The sequence below is a fragment of the Protopterus annectens genome, chromosome 3.part0, assembly GCF_019279795.1.
Source record: "Protopterus annectens isolate FY-2018-M chromosome 3.part0, PAN1.0, whole genome shotgun sequence".
In the NCBI taxonomy this organism is placed as follows: Eukaryota; Metazoa; Chordata; order Ceratodontiformes; family Protopteridae; genus Protopterus; species Protopterus annectens.
Window position 1 is genome coordinate 416,625,374 of NC_056731.1, and position 6,267 is coordinate 416,631,640.

Here is a 6,267-nt window from a genome sequence, read left to right on the forward strand (position 1 = left end):
TAGCCTCACACATGCTGTTTTGAGATCCTACCATTCTTCTTCAGCTATGTCTATTTCTTCTCTTCCTGAAGTTCTAGAACCTTAAATACTTCTTTGAACGCTTATGCTTTCATGCCATTCAACTTCCAGGTCTTCAGTCTAGGTTCTGCTGATGTTAGAGCCTTCTCTGACCACTGCTTGCAGCTAACTGTGGCCACTAGTGGTGTATGCTGTGGGATAACTGTTTCACTAGAAATTACTTTGCAATCACTGATTTTACCCCTGTTCCCTTTCCTTACTAAGTAGAAATCTGGCAAACTGCACATCGGCCACTCTTGTAAGTGCTTTATGCCCATCTCTCTTTCTGAAGCATGACTTGGTTGCTATCAACCTATTTGCCATACAGAATGGCCTTTCCTTCCTTTATTCCCATTACCACAACCATGTGGACTGAGGCAGTTCTCATATTCTGTTCTGTATGTCACATAATCAGCATTCAGGTTTCTCCTTATGAACACCAACATGTTCCCTTTCTTTATGCAGTAGATCCTGCAATTGTTATCTGAATGCATTGTTTTCCTTGCCATCACAAACCCAGATTATGAATACTTTACCATATTTTTACTGGAGACTTATTGCTACTAGTCTACCACTAATTCTGGTAACATCCCTCACTGTCTTCAGATAACTCTTCTTCACTACATTTCTCACACTTCTAGACTGTCATCCCCCTGAATAGTGGACTCTGGATCCTCTGATCAGTGGTTTTGTTCACTGCCCTTCCACCTTGTCTCCTAGATACACAGGCTTTCAAGTCTTCTCCTTATCATCATATCATCTACTTTCAAGCTGCATCCTGCCAGTGAACCTATATTTGGTGTAGCAATCTTTAGCTGATGTTTGGCAGGCTTATTTGTTTTATACACAGCTCTCACTCAATGGAGGTGTTACAGGTAACCCAGGCTGGGCAATTGGACGCTGGCCGACCCATAGCTTATTTACTCAGGGCTGCTACATTTTATAGTGGGCACATACTGTCCAAGAGGTACATAAAACCCTCCCACCATTAGCACTGGACCCTGACATAGGTTGTAATAGGCCAGATCTTGAACCCGCTTATCACTTGCAAACACCCATGCCCAATTCTGGTGACATTAACTCAACTGAATTAATCACCCTACAGCCCATTTTTACACTGTCAAGTTGTTAGCCCTGACATGCCACACATTCTGTGTTCTGTGTCCTTCTGTTTGGAGCATACTGAGCACCGCAGCTGTTTCCTAAAGTTGTTGTTATAAACAACTTTTCCCCATAAAGGCATCACCTATTGTCTGTGCTCCTGCTCACAATCCTATTCAGTTTTGGTTGCACTGTGTTGGCATTTGTTGAATGACACATATGCATCTCGTTTACATTATGTGCAAGTGAACTTGGGTTAATACAGACTAAACCCATATAACTTTAGTTATAAAACAACACAGTCTGAACATATCTATTTTTATATTGAAAAAAAAAACAAGTTTTATTTTACACAGTTTAAACATCCATGTGTTTTTAATATGATACATCCTAATCATGTTTGCAGCCCATGCAATTGCTCTAAGCATAGTTTACACAGTTCCAAAGAAACATCAGTACCATGTAAGATGATAAAACTAAAGCTTAACTGGCTTAACAGGTTGCTTATTTAATATTTAATCCCACACACCTACCTCTGTGCTGAAATAACCATAATGTACGCAATGCATCGCCTTATACTACTGAGGCATGCCCATATATGCAAACACATACCATCTGTGCGTCTTCACATGTCTGACATTGATTATTTCCACTTGTGCAAGCTTTAAATATATGCAGTGTGCCTGCCTTTTCCCCACCCACAACAGCTATAGCTGCAAATCTACTGACAGAAAAGTGCCTGTAACAGTAGGGGGTGGAGATTGTAAACAACCACAGACCTTCTTACAAAGTGTGATCCTGTACACATGACAGAAAGCAGCTTTTACTAACATTCATGCAACATACTTAATTGCACTCAACTCAAAATGGAAGCAGTTCTTCCTGCCTTATTCATTGTGATCACTCCTCTCTAAAAACAAATTCAAATAGCTGTAACCAGAACATCAGCAGGAGTCCTTATTCTAAACACAGTACATACCTTTCCCTAGTACAAAACAGCTGCGGTTACACTTAGAAATCTGCTGACAGAGCAGAATTTATTTCAAGTGGAGGTTGTTACTTTAGACAACCGAGGTTGCACTCATAAATAGATATTAGTCTGTGAATGTGTGACACAAATAATTTCTGATAAATATCATTGTGCTTAACTTAAATTTCAGCAGCTTTCCCTGCTGCTTTGCACACTTTGACTGCTGCTAAGCAAAACTGCTTTCCAACGAATGCCTCTTATCCATTCCACTGCACAGTAGCTTAGGAGGAAGTTCTAGTTGTTCCAGCAGACGAAACATGCATCCACAGGCAAATGATAAATTGCACTGGCAAACATGCTAATAAGCTGGATCAAACACTGATTCTAGACTTCTTTTAGCGCCATCATAGCAGGAACATGTTTTAAGAATTCTGATTCCCACAACTGAAGTACTGGAGAACTTACTGGGTCTGCCTACGTTGATATATATATAAGGAATCAGAAATTCTATACCATGGATAATTTCCAGCCATGTGAAAGGCAATACCATATTCAGATGAACTTCTGAACTGGCTTAACACTTACCAATCATTACTTGTCAGTCCTGTTTCACGAAAATAACCACTGCCCAAGTTCTGCCATCAGCACGAGAGTTATACAAGTATGCAACTTTTGACGACTCATGCTCAGTCTTTATTAGTGAGTAAGGACTGATTCCCCGCAACAACCCCCCCCCCCCCCAGCTGCTTCACCTTGTACTCATAATTAGGAACTAGCCCAGTGCTACCCAAACAATGTCCTATGCAGAGCCGGATCAAGGTCAAATGAGGCCCTAGGCATGATAATAGATCTGGAACCCCCCCAGAGCAACCCCTCCTGTGGCAACCCCTTACCCTCCACAACTGGCCCCTTGCCATCCATTCTAGTGTTCCACTACTTGCCTATTTCTCCCCAGTTACCACAAACACTGTTCAAACATATCAGTGTGCACGCTGCTTTCTTATTTACTTCTACAATGATTACAGATATTGAAATAAAATAGCACAAGCACAAATAACCATTTACTAAACAAACAATACAGTCTCATAAAGACAACAGACAACATGAGCAGTAAACTTCTCTGCCCTTGATACTCACATTCATTGAAACGCCATTAAAACCCATATTCAAAGAAAATGCATCTAGCCAGTGGAGGATTTTTTTCCTTTGGGCAGTTTTCAAAACATAGGCTCCTTGCACACATTTTTAGGGCCATGCATACATGTATGCGTTCTTTGATTCACCTTCCTGATTGTATTAAACTATATTCCTTGTATAATACAGTACCACTTGTTAGAATGCATTTTAAATTTGTAGTTTTGAACATTTTTCCAATAAGCAATTAAATAAAATGTATGAATCAATAATGACAAAACTACCCATTTCAGAAAATTTCAACCATAAAAGGCCACACAGACATCTGTCATTACAATCCACCAATATCAGTCAATAAGCACAATCTCTGCAGAAGTAAAAGTCATCAGAATAATTCCACATTAAAGAGATCTGTTACTAATGAAGAAGTTGTTATTGGAAAACAACTTTACATTTCAGTGTTTCATCCACAAATTCAGTGCCTGTTGCCCTTGAGTTGAGAGGTATGTTGAAACACACACACACACACACACACACACACACACACACACACACACACACACACACACACACACACACACACACACCTTCTCTCTGCTCTCACATAGCAACACAAATAACACCATCTCTCTCATACAGCAACACACACACACACACACACACACACACACACACACACACACACACACACACACACACACACACACACACACACACACACTTTATCTCTCATATAAACAGAACAGGTAGTTTAAATTACAAACAAACATACACACAAACACACACATATACATGCACACAGACATGCGCTCGTGCACACACATACACACACACATACACACACACACACACACACACACACACACACACACACACACACATAGGAGCAGCCTTAGGTCAACTGGTTCCCTAGGCAAAAGGTTGCCACGGCACCCCCTCCACCACACCACACCACCCAGTGCCCCCATCTTGGTCTACCTACATCTGGATTATTTCAATGAAAATCTTTCCAAATCATAGTATCAGTGAGTTACAGTTTTTTAGTTTTATGTAATTTGTCAGATTAGACTGGGAGAATGTAATTTAAAAATGGAATTATGTTGCTTCATTTATAGCATGTGAAATAACCACAACACTGATGTTACATTGATGTTAAAAATTTAAAGGTCCCCATCTTGCTTCATAAGAGTTTTTCCCTGAATTGAGAAACAAAAGTTAAACATACAAACACACACACACACACACACACACACACACACACACACACACACACACACACACACACACACACACACACACACACACACACACACACACACACACACACACACACACACGCACACACACACTTTCTCTCTCATACAGAATGGAACGGCTAGTTTAAATTACATACACTCACATACACATGCATACGTACACACACACTTTCTCTCTAGTTTAGATTACACTTTTACACACACACACACACACACACACACACACACACACACACACACACACACACACACACACACACACTTTCTCTCTCATACAGAAGTGGAACAGCTAGTTTAAATTACATACACTCACATACACATGCATACGTAAACACACACTTTCTCTCTAGTTTAGATTACACTTTTACACACACACACACACACACACACACACACACACACACACACACACACACACACACACACACACACACACACACACACACACTTACCTTTGCTCTTAGAGGAATGTCTAGCTTAAATTCTGCCTGTAAGTGTGGAATGCATTTACTTTCTAATTCTGAAGTGGCGACACACATATGGTTCTGCTTAAAGGAGAAGGCACCACCACCGCAGTATTTAAAATGTATTTATTTATTTATTTATTTTTAAATGTATTATTAAAATGAATGCTTAAGTGTCCTGGCCAGAGTCCCCCCCCCCCTCCAGCCATGGGACCCTAGGTGACTGCCTATGCCTGGTTTGAGAAGGGTACTATTTGTATCTAGATCTAGCTAAAAGGATATGAGTAGATAAGTTAATAATTAATGTCATGATACAATCTGGTCAAACTTAACTGAACTTTAAAGTTTCGTAGTATCAGCAGTAGGTCAGTTTAAATATTTGCTGTCTGATTCTCAGCTGACAACATTACCTCAACTAAAAAAAAAACACAAAGAAAATGGAAAAGCAAAATTTTACCAACTAAGCTGGACCTGATTTCACTGAAAAATGAATCTGCAAGATGGAGTGCACAATGTTAGATTTAAAGATACAAGAAAAGATGAAGAATGTGTGGAAGTCCTGGATACACTCTATTTCAGTTACAGGTTTAATGTCATGATGCTACATGGGTAATTGATTGATATGTCATTATATTGAGGAAACTAAGCCCCATCTGCCTCATACATAATAGATGCTATTATATTTTCTACCATCATTCCTATCTTCACATAACATTTTGTCTGTATTCATAATACTTCTTGCTAACTTGCTTGTCTACTATCATGTATATTTGTCCATGCCGAGACTGAAATAGGTCCATTTGGATCAGTGCACTACCTTGGTTACCAAATTGAATGAGTTAATAAATAAATAAATAAACAAATAAATAAATAAAATGCTTGAGCTGAGCAGCTGAGAGCCTCAATACTTAGTGGGGGGGGAAAAAAACTAATTACATGGTCACTCTGTGGCACAGAGAAAGGGCTGTCCTGACTTTATCCCAGGTGACCTGTGACTGATTAGCGAGATTGGCATTTGAGGAGCTTACATGGGGAGGATAGAAAAGGCAGCAGTATTTTACTAGCTTGCCTATCTCACAGGGAAGAGAGGGGTTATAAGCAGGGATGGCAGCCCTGGTGATGATACTAGGGTATGCATACAAAGCTTACAAATACCAGGGCATGCACTGATAGATGTTCTTCATTGGACTGGTCTTGTATCATTATATGATGGGCACTGAGCCAGGGACATGGCTAGGCCATATAAATAAAAATACCTGCGTCTACTGTGAGTATAACACTGTAC

The 6,267-nt window shown here is 39.9% G+C and overlaps 1 long non-coding RNA gene across 2 annotated transcripts in view; it reads right to left on the reverse strand.

Moving 5' to 3' along the window:
• LOC122796406 overlaps window positions 1–5,202 on the reverse strand; it is a 23,102-nt gene extending 17,900 nt beyond the window's left edge. The window contains exon 1 of one of the 2 annotated variants that reach the window (XR_006363970.1): window positions 4,971–5,202. This is a non-coding gene — a long non-coding RNA (uncharacterized LOC122796406). Of the gene's footprint in view, window positions 1–1,691; window positions 1,771–4,970 lie in introns of those variants that run through there. The other variant, XR_006363969.1, reaches the window with a different exon arrangement.
• Window positions 5,203–6,267: the final 1,065 nt, after the last annotated feature.